General features: G+C 38.7%; 1 protein-coding gene across 1 annotated transcript in view; it reads right to left on the reverse strand.

Moving 5' to 3' along the window:
- The window catches only part of LOC149198163 (BTB/POZ domain-containing protein POB1-like), a 99,307-nt gene that overhangs the window by 59,783 nt on the left and 18,906 nt on the right, over positions 1 to 20,618 (reverse strand). The window lies entirely within an intron of this gene.

Genomic DNA, 20,618 nt, shown 5'->3' on the forward strand with positions numbered 1-20,618 from the left:
ATTTCATGGAAACAACCTTTTGGCTATCCTATAAATCCAAGGGAAGTCAAGCAAGTTGGAGTTCCACACCTGGTGGAATGCCAACATAAAGTTCCCCATCAATAGCAAGAGGGCATATAAATGCCTCTTCAACACTCTCCTATCCCCCACAGAGCGATCCAAAAGACAGGAAATGATATTTCTGCTCAATTCCAAGCGCATATTCAGGTTCTGCCATCGCAACTCTCTTTAACGGTTCCTCCCAATTGCACATTAAGTAAGGATCTTCTATAATGATATCCAACTTGGCATTATAAAGTCTAGCTATATGGTTAAGGACATGAGCAACCTTGCACGTTTCCTTCCCATTAATAGCAAAGTTAGGCCATAGGTTTGTCATTGTGCCAACAAGATTGAACTTCCCTTTATCTACCATCCAATGGACAAGCTCTGCAGTCACAGAGAGTAGCAGAGATAACAGAAAGTAGACTGTTACGTTGTGTTGGCCAAGGATCACATTTCCCAAGAGTTCCTGCTACGGTAGTTCTGATAACCTTCCACCTTTATATGCACATACCTGGATTCCAGTGATATATTATTGCCATCCCAATTCAAGATGTTTTGACTTAGTCGCAACTTGAGAATGTGCAGGTGCATCAAATAGCCATCCCTTTTTTTTTCCAATTCATTCTTGATGTTTCCAGCAGTAAACCCAAGTTTTTCAAGATGTGCCATCTATCTCTCGATTTCCAATACCCTCCAAAAGGCCATCCCTCACTAGTCTAAGCAAGTATTATGTCATGGGTTTGAATGTGTTCATGTAAGTTGGTCCAATTCAGCATCCTATATTCCCTCAATCACATCCTTAAAAATGAATAAAAATGTAGAAACTGTGATTGGTTTCTTCGACATCCCATCATAAGTCACCATTGTCCCACCTTGCCTCAGGAATTTCAAGACTATAGATGCAGTGTTACCTCCAGCACAATTAAAGCCTAGCACTGATTTGGGTAAATCACCCAGAACATTTTTCACTGAAAACACCTTGCTTCCACCCATTGCTTCGAGTCTTTGCTTAATGTCTTCTAAGTCCAGCTTGTCTCTGAGTATGTCTATTGTTTGAATGCCCCAAAGGTATGATAATTGAATTGTGCATTTCCCTACCATACTCGTGGCACCATTTTGGACAACCAAATCTCCAGCTATTAGAGATACAAAGTCTTCAAGCATGTGAAGTGTTGTGGATGGATTAACAGAAATAGAAGCGGCACACCCTGCTATCATGTTTTTTGGAACCTTACACCATGCACTCTCCTCTTTCTTGAGAAGTTTTATTATATCAAATAAAGACAAGGCATCTGCCCTGTCATTTTCACCAATATCGTTTTCATCCTTTCTTTGGCTTCCCCTTTCATGCACAGGTGACCGTGAACCTGAACCATCCTGTTCTACACCTTCAAAAAGTGAATATCCCTTATGATCTGGATCCTCATATGCATCTGCCAACAGATTCCATTTCTCCCTTCGTTTAATTGCCTCAATTGCCTTCCTCGTCTGGATTTCTTCATGCTCCTCGCCCTGAAAAGTCTGCATTTTACTGTTCATATAACGCATCCTCTCAAGTTCTTTATATAGTGCAAGCTTGACCCTCCTTCCTTTAAAATGTTTTAATACAAAAAACTCGTAGATATCCATCCCGGATAAAAGCACATCATCTCCAAAAGCAAAAATTTCTCCCGCGTCACACTTTGCAATTTATTCTCAGTTTCCTCCAAAGTAATCTCTCCATCAAACTACAAACTGACACAAATCAAATATACATAAATTTCAAACAGTAGAACTACTACAATGGCTCTAATGGTCTTCTCTACATTAGGGAAGATAGTCCCTGTGTGAACACCTTCATTCCCAACTGTTCGACAGTCGACCCCATGAAAAAGGACCTACACTAAAATCAAGAAATGCCCACCTTTCTTTACCAATCCATGGATCTACAAGGGACTCTGGATGAAACTCCAGCATTTTTAGTGGCTTAAATTCCTTTCCCAATTTCAGTGCCCAATCAAAGCCTTTCCCATGTAAAAGTTGTTCAGCCTATCTGTAAACAATTTCACTTGTTGAATTTCCATTGAGTGATTTTTCAGTATCATATAGGGCCTCTAAACAAAAATTCACCCAGAGTCGTGTCAATACCTCTAATAGTTGTCTATCCAAACTTGACTATGGTATGCGTCATATACAAGAGCTACCTTGTCTTTTCAATGTCTAATGGATTTTGCATTGGACCTTTAGATTTTAAAAGGTTTGTTCACATGCCTGCATCATCCTTGATGAAATTAATTTATGTTTCAGACAAAACCTCTCTGATAGCATAGGTGTGTCGATTAGAGTCACGCATGGGGTTTAGAATGAAGATATTGCATGCTTTATCTATTTTAAGGTATTCAATAAGACTGGTGAAGAAATATTCCATCTCACCCATATTGATCTGCCAAACTTGCTCACCACCAGGCCTAGGATATGATACATCATCCCTGTGTGCCAAAACCTTGATTGCACGCTCAAATAACTATATCACCTTTTCACTCATTTCTATGGCATGTATCAAGAAATTGTAATTTATCGAGCTTGTAGGAGGAAGATGGTGACGCTGAACCCCAAAGGTATGATAATTGAATTGTGCATTTCCCTACCATACTCGTGGCCCCATTTTGGACAACCAAATCTCCAGCTATTAGAGATACAAAGTCTTCAAGCATGTGAAGTGTTGTGGATGGATTAATAGAAATAGAAGCGGCATACCCTGCTATCATGTTTTTTGGAACCTTACACCATGCACTCTCCTCTTTCTTGAGAAATTTTATTCTATCAAATAAAGGCAAGGCATCTGCCCTGTCATTTTCACCAATATCGTTTTCATCCTTTCTTTGGCTTCCCCTTTCATGCACAGGTGAACCTGAACCATCCTGTTCTACATCTTCAAAAAGTGAATATCCCTTATGATCTGGATCCTCACATGCATCTGCCAACAGATTCGATTTCTCCCTTCGTTTAATTGCATCAATTGCCTTCCTCATCTGGATTTCTTCATGCTCCTCGCCCTAAAAAGTCTGCATTTTACTGTTCATATAACGCATCCTCTCAAGTTCTTTATATAGTGCAAGCTTGACCCTCCTTCCTTTAAAATGTTTTAATACAAAAAACTCGTAGATATCCATCCCGGATAAAAGCACATCATCTCCAAAAGCAGAAATTTCTCCCGCGTCACACTTTGCAATTTATTCTCAGTTTCCTCCAAGGTAATCTCTCCATCAAACTACAAACTGACGCAAATCAAATATACGTAAATTTCAAACAGTAGAACTACTACAATGGCTCTAATGGTCTTCTCTACATTAGGGAAGCTAATCCCTGTGTGAACACCTTCATTCCCAACTGTTCGACAGTCGACCCCATCAAAAAGGACCTACAGTAAAATCAAGAAATGCCCACCTTTCTTTACCAATCCATGGATCTACAAGGGACTCTGGATGAAACTCCAGCATTTTTAGTGGCTTAAATTCCTTTCCCAATTTCAGTGCCCAATCAAAGCCTTTCCCATGTAAAAGTTGTTCAGCCTATCTGAAAACAATTTCACTTGTTGAATTTCCATTAAGTGATTTTTCAGTATCATATAGAGCCTCTAAACAAAAATTCACCCAGAGTCGTGTCAATACCTCTAATAGTTGTCTATCCAAACTTGACCATGGTATGCATCATATACAAGAGCTACCTTGTCTTTTCAATGTCTAATGGATTTTGCATTGGACCTTTAGATTTTAAAAGGTTTGTTCACATGCCTGCATCATCCTTGATGAAATTAATTTATGTTTCAGACAAAACCTCTCTGATAGCATAGGTGTGTCGATTAGAGTCACGCATGGGGTTTAGAATGAAGATATTGGATGCTTTATCTATTTTAAGGTATATTCAATAAGACTGGTGAAGAAATATTCCATCTCACCCATATTGATCTGCCAAACTTGCTCACCACCAGGCCTAGGATATGATACATCATCCCTGTGTGCCAAAACCTTGATTGCACGCTCAAATAACTATATCACCTTTTCACTCATTTCTATGGCACGTATCAAGAAATTGTAATTTATCGAGCTTGTAGGAGGAAGATGGTGACACTGAACCCCAAAGGTATGATAATTGAATTGTGCATTTCCCTACCATACTCTTGGCCCCATTTTGGACAACCAAATCTCCAGCTATTAGAGATACATAGTCTTCAAGCATTTGAAGTGTTGTGGATGGATTAATAGAAATAGAAGCGGCATACCCCGCTATCATGTTTTTTGGAACCTTACACCATGCACTCTCCTCTTTGTTGAGAAGTTTTATTCTATCAAATAAAGGCAAGGCATCTGCCCTGTCATTTTCACCAATATCGTTTTCATCCTTTCTTTGGCTTCCCCTTTCATGCACAGGTGAACCTGAACCATCCTGTTCTACACCTTCAAAAAGTGAATATCCCTTATGATCTGGATCCTCACATGCATCTGCCAACAGATTCCATTTCTCCCTTCATTTAATTGCCTCAATTGCCTTCCTCATCTGGATTTCTTCATGCTCCTCGCCCTGAAAAGTCTGCATTTTACTGTTCATATAACGCATCCTATCAAGTTCTTTATATAGTGCAAGCTTGACCCTCCTTCCTTTAAAATGTTTAATACAAAAAACTCATAGATATCCATCCCGGATAAAAGCACATCATCTCCAAAAGCAGAAATTTCTCCCGCGTCACACTTTGCAATTTATTCTCAGTTTCCTCCAAAGTAATCTCTCCATCAAACTACAAACTGACGCAAATCAAATATACGTAAATTTCAAACAGTAGAACTACTACAATGGCTCTAATGGTCTTCTCTACATTAGGGAAGCTAATCCCTGTGTGAACACCTTCATTCCCAACTGTTCGACAGTCGACCCCATCAAAAAGGACCTACAGTAAAATCAAGAAATGCCCACCTTTCTTTACCAATCCATGGATCTACAAGGGACTCTGGATGAAACTCCAGCATTTTTAGTGGCTTAAATTCCTTTCCCAATTTCAGTGCCCAATCAAAGCCTTTCCCATGTAAAAGTTGTTCAGCCTATCTGTAAACAATTTCACTTGTTGAGTTTCCATTGAGTGATTTTTCAGTATCATATAGAGCCTCTAAACAAAAATTCACCCAGAGTCGTGTCAATACCTCTAAGAGTTGTCTATCCAAACTTGACCATGGTATGCGTCATATACAAGAGCTACCTTGTCTTTTCAATGTCTAATGGATTTTTCATTGGACCTTTAGATTTTAAAAGGTTTGTTCACATGCCTGCATCATCCTTGATGAAATTAATTTATGTTTCAGATAAAACCTCTCTGATAGCATAGGCGTGTCGATTAGAGTCACGCATGGGGTTTAGAATGAAGATATTGTATGCTTTATCTATTTTAAAGTATTCAATAAGACTGGTGAAGAAATATTCCATCTCACCCATATTGATCTGCCAAACTTGCTCACCACCAGGCCTAGGATATGATACATCATCCCAGTGTGCCAAAACCTTGATTGCACGCTCAAATAACTATATCACTTTTTCACTCATTTCTATGGCACGTATCAAGAAATTGTAATTTATAGAGCTTGTAGGAGGAAGATGGTGACGCTGAACCCCATCAGCTCTAACCCTATAAAATGGTGTCAAAGATTTTGATCTCTCCAAGTAGTCAGCAATAATATGACCAGTGTCCCTGTCATCCCATTTCCTTCATTATTAAAGTGGTAAATGTTGACACACTGCAAACTCCCAATCAAAAAACTCCTGCAACAAGTAAATACTAAATACATTATTATATGGCAACCTCCCGAAAATTGGGCAAAACGCTTGTTGTCTCTTGTCAAATAACGTAATGGTGAAACCCTCGCGACCTTAGGGAAAAACCAATGAAGCTCATGGCTCGACGCAAGCAACCCTCGAACCAAAAAACCCTTTGTGGTGAACAGAATTGAGCATTTCGGGGCTCATTCATGATTCTTTTGAAATCAAGTTTGAGAGGGCAACCGTAGAATTAGAAAAGAATATTTCAGGAGCTGGAGTGGTTCCGGTACTGAGATATGAAGGTCCCAAAACCCTGGATCCAACCATGATATATTTAAATTTCTTAACTTGTCATCACTGTTTTGCTGGGGGAGTAGAATTGTTATCTTTATTGCTAGCAATTTTACTCCATTTGTTCTAGATTGACGAAAATTTGTGGTTGGTAATGCCTAGCATCGTTGATCTGTATATAATTTGGTGTTTGGAATGTTGATTTTATTGTCCTCGTAACATGTGCTCACTTCATCATCCTGGAGATTTGCACCATGAAGAATTACAGAGGCAACATTTATTCTTCCAGCATGCCTAGTAGCATATTTTTGGTGGCTTGCATTCACAGCCATCGTATGAACATCTGCAATCTGATTCCGAACTCTTGCATTTATTTTAGGGTTACATCTTCAACACCCTTTACATTTGACAAAACCATGGTGCTAGAATCATGTTTAGACCTGCAATCTTCTCCTTTGGTGGTTAGAAGTTGGCTTAATTCGGGCCTATTTTTTGTAGGAGGACCACAACCCTCTTCCATTTGCTTGTTCCCTACTTTAATCCCATCAGCCTGTTTTGTCTGGTCCTTGGTCATCTTGAAGTGGATTGTACTAGTACATGTGAGAGCAATGTTTTAAAACTCCGACTCCGGTTCGAAAACGGCCGAAGGTAGGCTCCCACTGTGACTCCGACTCGGTATAGACTCGGCTGGCTTGATTTCAATGACTCGGTCAGTGTAAAAAATACATTAAATATTTACTTTTTATATAAAGTTATAAACCAACCAAAAAAAAATCATAGTTTTAAAGATTTTCATTCATCTTTCAAAACACAAAGCTTTAGAATATAGAGAGAAGACAACAAATGATCAAAGTAGGCTCATGAATATATCCATTATATCAAAATGGCACACAGTGCACTGTCTAAGACATACATGAATGATGATATAAAGATCAAAACAAAAACACATAACCAAGGAGGCTAGAAATGTCCTCTACAACAAAAGTAAACTGCAAAACATCACTAGTCACTAGTACTACTGGCTAGTGATAGAGGAGCCAACAACAAACTCCTCACAAATTCTGACACAAATGCAATGAGATAGTTGTGAGGAAATGAGAGGGGTTGGGTAGCTTTTATAGAGTTGGGAGAGGTAAATGGACCTCAAAATCACCCTAAAGAAAATTAGAATTCGATGTGGGGTCAAATTCCCCCCCCCCAAAAGACATCGTTGGTCGTGCGTGTGCGTGGGTGACCGAGCCGGCCAATCATTCTATTTCATCTATCAAGCCGACTCAGCGAGACCTTGGCTCGTCCGTTTCTGAAATCACTGTGTGAGAGCAAGGGCATACAGAATTTCACCATTCCCACTTCTGCATATGGTTCACTAGTGTCCACATGTATCTGAAGCAGATCATGGTCACTCTAGGTTGCTTCAACTTCTTGCATACAAGGAATGCCAATCTTACAAGTCTTAGGTGACAAGTACATTTCTTGCAACGGATGGTCTTCACTTTCAATCGTTGTCACCCTAGCATCCGCAACATGGGTGTTAGGATTTTGCTCAACAGTTATGCAGTGAGGTTGATATTTTTGTCTTCCATTGTTGCTCCATCATCTTCTGATCTACAATTTCCTTTTCCTTTTGCCACCATTGATGATGCCCATGCTTCAATCCGATTTACCATTCTTGTGAGATTCTTGTGAGATTCTTGTTAGATTCTTCAACTTTTCTATTATAGTCTTCAAGGAATTTTCCGTTACAATACTCAATTTTTCTGTTACAATCTTCACATTTTCTGCTCAAATTTGCTCTGGGACAAGTATTGTTGTTCTCATTTGTGACAAGATTCACTCTGCCCTCTAGAGGTATATAACCTTATCTTCTATAATTGTTGGTTTCTTGGTTGGAAGATTCATTCCTTGGGAGGCCCTCCTAGTAAGATTTTGGTTTTATTACTTATATTGTTTTGATGATAGTGTTGTATCATTGGTGTTCCGCCTAGCTTTCCAAACCCTATTCTACATTTATTGACTATTTTATTGAAAGATCACCGCAAATTTGCATTTGGGGAAGCCCTGAAGCCCTATGGTTGTACGGGGCCCATTAATTTACTCTATATTGTTGTACTAATATTATTCCAAGTGTTTAAGGCTGATTACAGGTTCTGGAAACAATCTACAGCAATTGAAAGTGATTGTTGGCAAACCCTTGCTTGGGATACATTTAATCTAAGATAAAATCTCTTATATCCGTTATAACTTATCTAAAGAGGTTCTTCATTAATTATTTATTACCTTTAGATCACATCTTCGCTGCCCTAAACAATTTGCAGGTCTCATCACCTTTTTTGGCTAAATCAATTTTCAGCACTCACAGTTATGGCCTATTTCCTAGGTAGCTGATTTGCAGATTAAATAACTCTCAAACTACTTACCCAGATTTGGTGTTATTGTGCTCATTTGAAATGTATTTTATAGCACTAACATCTCCAATCAATGCCTTTGAGTTTCAAGTCCATCAAAAGCCATTTTCGGGCCTCTAAAATGGCCTTCTGCTTGTTGGCCTGCTGTACTCTTCAAAACTATAAAATTACATGTATGAACAACAAGTTTCTTCTTGTAGCCATATAGAACAGGTATAATAGCTCCAACTCATATTCTATTGCGGTACGAAGTTCTCATACTCAATTTGTGGCACTTTCAAGCTTTTTTCCTAACATATTGAGTATTTTCCTTTGTTGATCTGCAAGATAAGTCTGCTATTGCATCATTAATCAGATCAGATTTTTGTAATCATATTAATTCCTAGCTATTCCATATACTTCATTTAGACACTGATCTATTTATTCAGTGTTAAGTTATCGTGAGTAAGAATACCACTCATGGCATTTTGTAAGAGTTAGCCTAAAGCAAGAGAAATACGCTGAGGTGACAGTGGGTGTATTCCTAATAGTGTTTACTACATAGCAGTCTTGGTTGAACCTTGCCAACCCTGCAACATGTGAGACAATAAAGATAGTAAAGATGGTAGGGGCATTACAACTACCGCTAATCCCACAACAGTCCGAATCAAAGTTCAAGAAATGCAGATATCACTAATATAATATCAGCTATTTTAGGGTTTTCCTGATGATGGCCATGTGGTCTATAAAGCAAATAATTTTTGACAAGGTTCACATATTACCACCAGACCAACAACATTTGAAAGAGGATTCTTTGGCTTTGATTTGGCATATTATATGTTATCCTTCTGATCTATATCCAGTGCACTACAGCCCTTGTTAATTTCAACTCTCAAACCCTAACCAAAGTAATGAATGGAAATGTAGTGGAACATGCAATGAGAGAAAGAAATGTTGGTGAAAAAAGCTTCCTAGTATCTATGTAAGGTGTACCAAGATATGAAGGAAATCTTGCACATGACAGTATTTTCAGATTTAAGTCACATAACAGGGTGGAAAATGTTGTTTAAATCATCACCAATAAAGCCTCTACCTATGCTCCTACAAGTAATGTTGAGTGCTATTAGTGAATCATTATCCAAACCCATCCATCCTTGAAATTAGAAGAGGAGACTCACCCAGCAGAGTGTAATGTTGATGACTTGGGATGGATGGGTTTCGATAATGATTCACTAATAGCACCAAGAATGGTACGGACTAGCCATACTACTGCTAGTACCTGAGGAGTACACTGAATCCCATTTCCAACAGTGGTGATGAGTTTGATGATTGATCATGTTGATCATTGATATGTAGTAGCTAGTAGCATGTTTAACTCTAGAGGCCATTTAGACCCTCATTGTTTATGTATTTTGTTTCAGATATGCATTATTATGCTATATTGAAATATTCTAATTCACCCTTACATGCTATATGCATGTGCAGACTCTGCATATTTGGTCTCCAATGGTTTGGATTTATATTGATGTACACATACATATAAAATTGAAACTTTTATATTTTATGTATTTTTTAGTGAAACGGCTCATAAACTGAGTCTGCCCTGGCTCTACCAATTCCTACTTTTAAAACATTGATTCTGTGGCTGAAATATCAGTCAGTCGGTATGGTAAGCAAGAGCAATTTGATGAAAAACCTTCAAGTGGTAGTGTGCTTGAAGAATTTAGTGAGGAAATTGGAAATGCTCCAAGGCAGATATAAGTTATGATATTGAGGGCAGAACAGAGAAAATGAGACCTGGAAGGTACTACTGAAACTTGGGAGCTCTATAGGTTATCATCTTGAGGGCGAACATAGAAAATGTGACCTATATGTTACTGCAGAAGCTTGTGTTGGATGGTGTTGTCATTCATGTCAACCCTGGGGTTTGACTGCCTTTGATTTGACTGAAACACCAGTCATTGATGTCCAATGAACAATGAATGCTTCTTAGAATTGTCTGGATTACATCAAGTTGAAGGCTCCGCTGTTGGATGGCTGAAAACCCAGGTCCTAAGGTTTGGGTTCCCTACACTGAGGACATACCCCAACTTTGTTGAGGGTTTTTGATGTGGCAAAAGATTGAGTTTGGGTTGGAGATCCACATCTTTGGATTCTCCTCAGAAGGATGTTTCTCGTAGTATGTGGTACGCCACGTGGTTCCCCCTATACTGTTACTCGACTTTAGACAGTTACCTAAGCTATTTCAGACCTCAGCCTTAACAGTGATTATAATTTATAATATACCTTACAGCACTTCAATCTTTCGGGTAGTTTTTTTTCTTTTGGATTTGGGTAACTCTAGGGCAGCAAAAAAGACTACAGGACTAGGCCTTTTGTTTTGTGGATCATTGAAGTGATCTTTTATGTAGTGCATCAGCTTCAGTACTTCAAGGTAACCTATGTGTTTGTACGTTTACTCATTGTTAGCGACATCACATTTCAATGGTCCTTATATCTTGTTTTGTGTTTATCCTTGTTCAGGTCAGGTTTGTTTTGTCTTCATCAGTGTTCAGTCATCTAGGGCAATAAATTTCAGAACTGTTGAGTGCTTGTTAGTATCTTGTTTTGCATTGATTGAATTACCCTTCAAAAGTCTATCCATAGTATAGTTGGCACTAATATTCTACTGTAGGATGTTTGTTCACCTACAGTTGTCAACATATGACAGTAATTCACGCCGCAATCTCATTGTGTATAGGTTGAATAACTTCAAGAACCAATACAATAACCCAATCATTGACTTTGAACATTTTTTACTTATGTGATGTGAAGATAGATAACATTGACTTGGTGACAGCATCCTTAGACAATCTTGGCAGTGACCTTTTAACGATAGTGACTTGTCATAATTGAGACAAGACTTAATGAGCAGTAGTGTAATATTATGGGACTGTAAAATTGATCAAATTGGCATTTAACAATGATCATAGATGGCATAGTGTAACAACTGATAAATTGAGAGTTGTCACTGTAGTTGAACTTTACATAGTGACCTGATTTATACAATGACTATGTACCTAATGACTTGACTTGACTTTAGACAAGGTCTGTTCAACACTCTTGACAGTGAGATGATTTAAGCCTATTAGAATTTGATCCTTGACTTGACAGTGACTTAGGACTTCAATAATATGATACCATGACTGTGCTAATGTGTAGTTATAGTAACCTTAATAAGATTCATTAGCAGTGAATTAAATTGCCGTGATTTGATTAACTAGTATAACATCTAAGCATAACACATAAATCTAACATATAGAATCACATCTTGATATTAATGTAACAGCTCGGCATGTAATATGATGAATGATGACCTCAGCCCTATGTGGTATAACACCAAGTTCATCAATGAGATTGTATAACTTGACTGTAGATATAACAAACTGATTAGATTTGACACATAAGCTTGGCATACAAACTTTACTTATACATATGACCTGTAGTGACACTTTGACAACTATAATAACCTAGGGATTTGTATTATGTGTCTTATAGTGATGACCTAGAGGGTGTACCATCATAATGAGATGACTTTACATGGTAGCAGTTCTTTGAGGGAAATCTCATCTTGTTGTACAGCTTATTGAGGTGAAAACGGGTGTATGAGCAGTGATCAGCAGCAATAAGACATATGCTAGTAGCTCTTTGTGGGAAAAACATGAGAGCATTGGTAGCAGGTCATAGAGATGACTTGAGGCATCTTGGAGTTGTCATTATCAGACGTTTGGGTTCAACATTTGCAGCAGCACAGGTGTTTGGTACAGTGATGTTTGGTAGCCAGTTTGTGAGCAATGCAGTGGTTCAGTTATAATATTCAGTGGTCTATGTGAGTAGTGACAATGACGTGCAGTTGAGCAGTGACAGTGATGTGCAGTTGAGAGTTGATTTGGCAGCGTTGGCAGTGAGGGTTTGATATGCAGTATTGTGCAGTCATCAACTTGAGCAGGACTATACAGTGGTCAATGGCTACGAAGACTTGACGGGATACACAACATCTTTACAAACATTCTTTTATTGATTCAGAGCACAGGGGGATCCAGAGTGAAAATTGTGAAACATGGTCCGCCTATTGATTAGGGTGGCAGGGTGGTGATAGGCCAGGTTGGGGCTTGCACTGGCCGTTGTGACATACTTTCAGTTGAGGCTAATAAATTACAAAGCAATCATATTAACTTAATCACATTGGCAGTAGATGCAGATAGAACACAAAAACATGTACAGAAGACAAGCCAAGACAAGAGGACACAAGATTGTAGAAATTTCTCATTTCCCACCCCGGTTTTCAGTTTCTCCTTATTTCTCCCATATAGTTAAATGCCATTTCCCATAACCATACATTTAACAAGCTGGAAAAAATAAATTTGTTGAAAACACAAATTCTGGAAATTTTACAGAATGCTGGAAATTGCAGAAATAAAAATCAGCAGTAATAAACAGCCATTAAAACACATTTAAACACTGAGATTTTTGGTCAACTTGACCCTGGAAAAACCCCCTACAACTCTTGAAGAAAACCAGTTTGATAGCTCTTCTTTATTTCTGAAAATTGCCTTTTTCACAGTGAGAAATATTCAGCAAAAAAAAATCAGCAAGCAAATTTACAATTTATCTCTTTTCCCATGCCTCACAGCAAATTGGAAATTACAGCAAACATGACAGCAATAAATGTTGTACGGCCTCCTCGATTTTCGTGCCCACTTTCAGCATTAAATGCTGTTGTACTGCCAGCATTAAATGCATTGTACGGCCCTCGTTTTGCGTGCAGAAAAATCAACAAACTGCTCCTCGATTTTTGTGCAAACCACTCCTCGAAAATCATGCCAAAATCTGCCTTTCACTGTGTGCTGAACCCGCTGTACAAATCTGCTCAACTGCTGTTGGAATGTGTGCCAAGCTGTTGTCTCATTCTCCTCCCTGCTCAGAAATCTCTCTTGCTCTCTTGTTCTCCTTCTCCCAATCTGCTCATGAAAGAATGAATGACCTTTTCCTCCTTTAATCTAACCCCAAGTGACTTTTGGGTGATCCCTAAATCCAATGGTTGAAATAGATTTAGATCAATCTCTGAGATTAAATGCTCATTTAAATCTCACTTTCTATTTTTTAATTCACCCCACTTTAATAAAGACCCACTTAATCATTTATTTCCAAAGTCACTTTTCCTTTCTAATTTTTCATTGACTTTATAAAAGTCACTTTAAAATTAGACTTAGTAACTTTATCACTTAAAGTCACTTTTAAATTAAATTTAACTTTATAAAAATTATAAAGTTACTTTAGGAGAAAAATTAAATTCTTTTGGACACTTTTCCATAGGCCAAAGATCAAAGCCTAAGGGAACCACCTGTCATCCAGTACCAAATTTCAACAAAGATTTGGTGGATGCCAGGGAAAATCCCCAATGTGGGGAAAACCCTTTGATCAAATATTCTTATTATTATTCAATAGTTCAGCAAAGAGAGAGAACATAAGATCAAATTCACTTGCCCAATACATAGTCAAAACAGTCAAAATCAACAGTCAATATGAGTTGTCCCAAGGTGGAACTTGGCCTTATTTGCCAATTTTAACACTCCCTCTCAACTAGGGAGAATTCCACCGACCAATCCATTTGTCATCATCATGTCATCCTGTCATCATGTACTATCTTTGTCAAGGTTACTTGGGAGCGGGAGCGACATTTTCAGAAGCTCCCGGTTTGGGAACGAATCCCGTAGGGTTTTTTATATAATATATATATATATATATATATATATTATATATTTTGATGCATACATATCAACAAAAACATGTAGAATGATGAATTAGATATATATATATATTAAAAAAAAAAAAAAACAAAAAAAACAAAAAAAAAAAAAAACATAGATTGAACCATATAAAAACAATCATCTAGATATTATAATCTTCATCAACCACATCCACAAGTTAGTAACATACAACATATTGAGTCTCATGTATTATGATTCATCAATATTAAAGTTTCAAGCTTTCAAAATTCAATATATAACATTTATCATCATTGATCACCAAAGTTGTACTTGTAAGCCAAGTAAAACCATTACAACAAATAAACAACTTTCAACTTTCACAAAGCATCATATTCATAATTCATTACCAATGAGTTATAATTGCCAACTTCAAACTTCAAACTTAAATTGTCATATATTATTTACAAAAAATATCATAATAAATATGAAAGAGTCAACAGTTATAAAAAACTACTAGAAACTAGAAAAGACAAGTAAATCTATCATCTACATCTTCCTCTTGCCACCACTTATAATGTCTAATTTCTGAGCAGGTCGTGGTGGTCTTCTAGGAGTCTCCTCCCGCACAGTGCCACGACCAGAACCAGAAGGCACATGCCTGATACAGAAAATGCTAGAACGCAGAATAGATATATAAATATTTATTAAAAGATATGAAAAATGACAGATGATGTCTGATTACAATGGGGCTCCTGGCTTAAATACCGCCATGGACACCCTTTGGGAAAGGGCATGATCTTATGATCGTGCCCTTTCGCCTAACTAAACCTAAATTAAATTATAAACCTAAAATTAACTATTTTTTACATAACAATGCCCTCCACGTGAAGGGGATGTACATGGAGGCAGCAACAGCGAAGGAACAAGACTTGGAACTCAAGCACTGCTACTGGATGATGGGGGTGGCATGGTTGTTGCTTCATCTTCCTCTCTCATAAGTTTTGCTTCCAGTTCTTCAAGATGTATAGTGCCATCCTCCAAATTATCATCCTCTGGGTGGTTGTCCCAAATTTTATCTGTTGGATCCTCATAAGCCCGATCACAGTAATGACTCAACAACCTCAAGTTGTAGTGCACATAAACCAAGCTTTCTGCCCAATTTTCATTGAGTTTATTTCTTCCCACATTATGTATGAAGTTGTAGGTGCTCCAACACCTCTCTGCAGAAGAAGTATTTACAACCTGTGAGAGAATTTTTTTTTTGCCAATTTTGGCAAAAGTCCCATGCCGCCATATGCTTCCCACCATGTGAGAGCATCAAATTTGTCTCTATCTTCCATTGCATGCAAAGAACCAAACAAAACAGTCCCACTGAAGTATCTGCCTAATTCAAGATGCAAATTAGCACATTCCTCCCTGTCAGGTACCAACTTGTCTAATGATTCCATATATCTTGTAGATACCTCTGGATCTATATGGGTTTGACCCTAACACACCCCCAGGTGCAAGTTGGCCCAACCAAGTTGGAGATTATTATTTTGGTGTCAGGATATACGCCAAGGCATGTAGTGGAACATTAAGTTTATTCCATCATGTACACACACAATTGTGAATCAGTGTATACAAGTTGGGATCATCTTTCTGAACAATATCTTTTATTTGCCCCAACATGGTATCCATCTGCTCATACACCTCCCCAATCACTGGTTTATTTGTATCTGCAAAACGAATCATGTGATAAATGGGCTTGGTGAATTCCAATACTTGCCTCACACGTGCCCAAAACTGACCATCAAGAGCGGTCTCCTCCACCTGTTCAAAACCTTGCTTGTCAGCTGCATTTGTAGCCCTTTCCTTTAATACCTGCCAGTGTGGACTTGATACCATGCTAGCCAATGACTCTCTTACCTTCAAAAGGTGCCTGAAGGTGAGGTAATAGCTAGCAAATCTAGTCTTCACAATCTTCAACAACTCCAATCTTGAGTGACTGCGGAAAAGCCCATGGATATTGTTATCATTTGGTTGCCTCTCTTGTACAAATCACCAATCCATTTGTATTGCTGGTTTTTGTTCATGCATCAAAAGGTTCATTGTGTGAACCAAACACCCAGACCAAAATATGTTGGGGTATTTATCCTCAATAATTGCTCCTGCTGCCTTACAATTAGCAGCATTATCAGTGATGACTTGGATGACATTGTATGGCCCAATACGTTCAATTGTTTCAAGTAATGGTTCTGCAATGTTGATGTTGGTCTTGAACTTGTCTGAGTAATCATATGTTGAATGAAAGATGGCACCGTTAACAGACACAGCAAGAACACTTATCAATGGCTTGCCTTTTACATTTGTCCATCCATAAGATACAATGGACGCCCCATGCTCAGTCCAAGAATTTGTCATTCTACTCAAAGAATGTGATATTTTTGCCTTTTCATGATCAAGTCCAACGGTTATAGCCTTGTCATACCCAGGGCTCTTGTATCCTTTAGGGGCATCATTTATGGCAGAAACCATTTCATGCCAATAAGGTGAGTGAAGAACATTGAATGGTATCCCACATGCATAGAGAAACCTGTAAACTTTTGAATCCACATCATTCCTAAACCCTTCATCAAGGAAAAATGATATGGTTCTACACCTTAAAGAGATGTTTGGTGACCCTGTGCCTCCATATCTATTAGAATATATTAGAATATTCCTATTTAGCATTTAATGCTCATTCCTTTTAGCTGTTGCTATTTATATTCTTTTAGCAGTTTCTTTGATGAAACTGAGTGTTTCTATATTCTACATAGAAACCTGATGTTTCTATTATTGTAAATATCTCTGTATTATGATTGAGCTGTTTGCTCATTCGAAATTAATTCATTCAACATTCTTTTATGGTATCAGAGCAAGGTTAAGAGATTTTTTGAACAGTAATTCTCTCTGCATCGTAATCTCTTGAGTCCTTTCTAAGGTCGAGCCCTCTGTAAGCCAGGCAGCCTTCACTGAGTCTTAGCCTCGGCTTTGCTCGCTGTGATAAAAGCTTACAGTCGTCCATCTCGATACAGAAATGGATTCTTCCCTTGCATGGTAATTTTTTTAAGGAAATAACTTTGTGGCGGTGACTGTTTTCGTGGGAGCGGGATTTTTTTTGGCTGGCCAGTTTGCTTGGAATCGTGAATCCGGCTATCTTCTTCTTCGCCTGGCGGCTATTCGACCACAACGTGGAATTCCTCAGCAATCGTGATCCAGGTGTTTCCTCTCAAAACTCATTTGTTTGTTTGAAAATCGGAGTCGTGGTTTGAAAAGTCGATCTGCGGGCACCTGTCTATTTTTTTTAACTGCTGTTAAACGCTGTCAAACCCGTGGATATACATTTTGAAACCCGTGATATTCATTTGAAACCCGTGGAAACCCGTGGATATATATTTCAAACCCGTGGATCTATATCTGAAACCCGTGGTTCATTGTATTTCACGCGTTATACTTCTGATATATTTCAAACCCGTGTATATTTCAAACGCCGATATATCTCAGTCATACGCGTGTTATCAAACTCGTGGATATATTTCAAAACGGGTATATATATAAAGCGTATTCACCTGTGGCTTTTATTTATATATACACGTATATAAACGTAGCTGAGACGTGACGTGAAGCTTTGATAGCTCACGTGGTCCAATTTCAAGCGTATACACCTGTATACACCTATATATTTCAAGCATATACACCTGTAGCTGAGACGTGACCTGTAGCTGAGACGTGACGTAACGTGAAGCTTGGATAGCTCACGTGGGCCATTGTTTAGATCTTCGTATTTGTTTTGTGGGCCAATTTGATACCTGAGACGTATATATCCGTGGTGTTTGCCGGCAGTGTGTTACCAATCATCAGAAACGTGAAGCTGAGACAGCACATGTGGGTCCATTTTTCAATATTTGTATTTGCTGTATTTGTGGTTCTGGTTGCCGGCAGTGTGTTACCAATCAGCGGAATTTTTTTTCTTGTGATCCTGACAGCCTTCATTACAAACTCAGACCTGTGACATCTGTTTATTGCATCAGTATACACTTGTGGTAGACCTGCATTCTCTTGTGGGAAACTGTATTCTCAGAACTGTATTCTGTGCTAGCAGTATTACTATTGTTTTAGACTGAAGAGATATTTTTGCTGGGTAAAAATTTTTTTTAGCAGGACAAAGTCTGTTCTTTAATTTACATCAGGATAAACAGGCAGCTACATTGTTCTTGTGTGTCAGACTTCTGTATTTTCTTTGGGAAAATGGCCACACTTACCAATCTGATGTTAGAAGGAAATCAACGCTTTAATGGCAGCAACTATAACATTTGGAAACAAAGAATGTTGACCATTTTTTAGTACAGGCGTCTTGATCAACTCATTTTGGGCAAAGAGCTTCATCCCGGTACAGCCGGGACCGATCAAGATAAATTTGATGATCGAAATCGAGAGGCTGTTATGCTTCTCAAGCTCTCTGTCGCTGATGATCAGTTACCACAGATCCCTTCTGGCAAGACAGCTGCTGAAATCTGGCAACAGTTGAAAGAACTGCATGAGACATCTGATAAAAGCAGAGCTTTTTTTCTCAAAAATCAGTTGTTCTCCATCATGATGGACGAACATATGTCTTTACAGGAACATCTCAACAAAATTAAAGACATTCGAGATCAGCTCGAAGCCATTGGTCGGACCATGGAGGAGGAAGATATGGTAGTCATTACTTTGAAAAGTCTACCGAAATCTTATGAACACTTCATTGAAACGCTCAACATTACCACCACAAATGTTGATCTGAAGTTTCCAGATTTATGTACCAAACTTCTGCAGCAGGATCGGTGGAAACAACAGTTTGGTAGTAGTGCTTCATCAGTGTCCTCGGAAAATGCATTTTCTGCAAAATATCAGTCCTCTCAGTCCTTTCAGCAGAAAGGCTCCTCTCAGCCTTTTGATCCTGCTCGGAAGAAAAGTGTGCAGTGTAATTACTGTCACAGGTTCGGTCACATGAAGAAAGATTGCCGACAGAGGATTGCTTCTGAACAGAGGAAACAGGGAGGGCCACATCAAACAGCAAATGTTGCAGAACATTCCGAGCAGACAGAGTCTGCCTTTTACGCCTTTATGGCTAAAAGGTCTTCAGATCATGTTCCTTCCTCTGCAAGGTACATTGATTCTGGCGCATCACGTCATTTTTCTCACAGGCGTGACTGGTTTATTGACTTCTCACCTTTCAGTGATTCCGTGGTATTTGGCGGAGGTGAAAAGTACACAGTAGCTGGCAGAGGTACAGTTCAAATTCAGTCTAGTGGGCGCACACTTATATTTCTGAATGTATACTATGTTCCTGGTATGGAAATTAATCTGCTATCTGTCAGCCAGATTATGAGGAATTCTCCTCAGCTTGATGTAGTTTTCAGTACCCACAAGTGCTCCATTATTGACAGGGAGTCTAGTTTAACAGTTGCTGTTGGCCTAGAAGATCATGGTTTATACAGGCTACTTGACACCGGTGACTCTCCAGAAGTGGCTCTAGCAGCACGTATTTCTCCTATCAGCACTCTATGGCATCAGCGATATGGGCATCTCAATATGCAGTATCTCTCTCAGCTCTCTAGGGAGGGACTTGTGTCTGGATTACCTGATATTCAGACTCAGCAGTTGGGGGTATGCAGCGCCTGTCAAGCGGGAAAGCAACATCGGTCTTCATTCAAAAATGGAGAATCTTGGCGCGCATCTAAGGTACTTCAGTTACTTCATGCTGATATTTGCGGACCTATGAATACAGCTTCTATCACTGCTTACAAATTTTTTTACTTATTGTAGATGATTTCAGTAGAAAGATGTGGGTATATTTTTTAAAAAATAAATATGATGTTCTTAGTACCTTTCAGAAGTTTAAAACTTTAGTGGAGAAAGAATCTGGTTGTAACATAATGACCCTTAGGACAGACAATGGGGGGGAATTTTGTTCTTCAGCGTTTGCCAACTTCTGTGATATCCATGGCATCAAACGTCAATTAACCACTCCTTACACTCCTCAGCAAAACAGTGTTGTCGAGCGTCGCAATCGCACGGTTGTTGAAATGGCTCGTTCCATGCTACAACACAGGAGTGTTCCAAACAAATTCTGGGCTGAAGCAGTATTTACTGCTGTTTATCTTCTTAACAGATCACCCACTCAGGCTGTTACAGGGAAGACTCCTGAAGAGGTTTGGTCTGGCCGAAAGCCTAAGATCAGTCACCTCAAAGTATTTGGCTCAGTTGCATATGTTTGGATTCCAGCTGCTAAGCGATCTAAGTTGGATTCCAAAAGCCAGAAACTCATGATGACAGGGTACAGTGATCATCACAAGGCCTATAG

This window comes from Pinus tabuliformis, chromosome 2_2 (assembly GCF_031772625.1).
Source record: "Pinus tabuliformis cultivar Carrire ecotype Pingquan chromosome 2_2, CPIR1, whole genome shotgun sequence".
NCBI classification, from domain to species: domain Eukaryota; kingdom Viridiplantae; phylum Streptophyta; class Pinopsida; order Pinales; family Pinaceae; genus Pinus; species Pinus tabuliformis.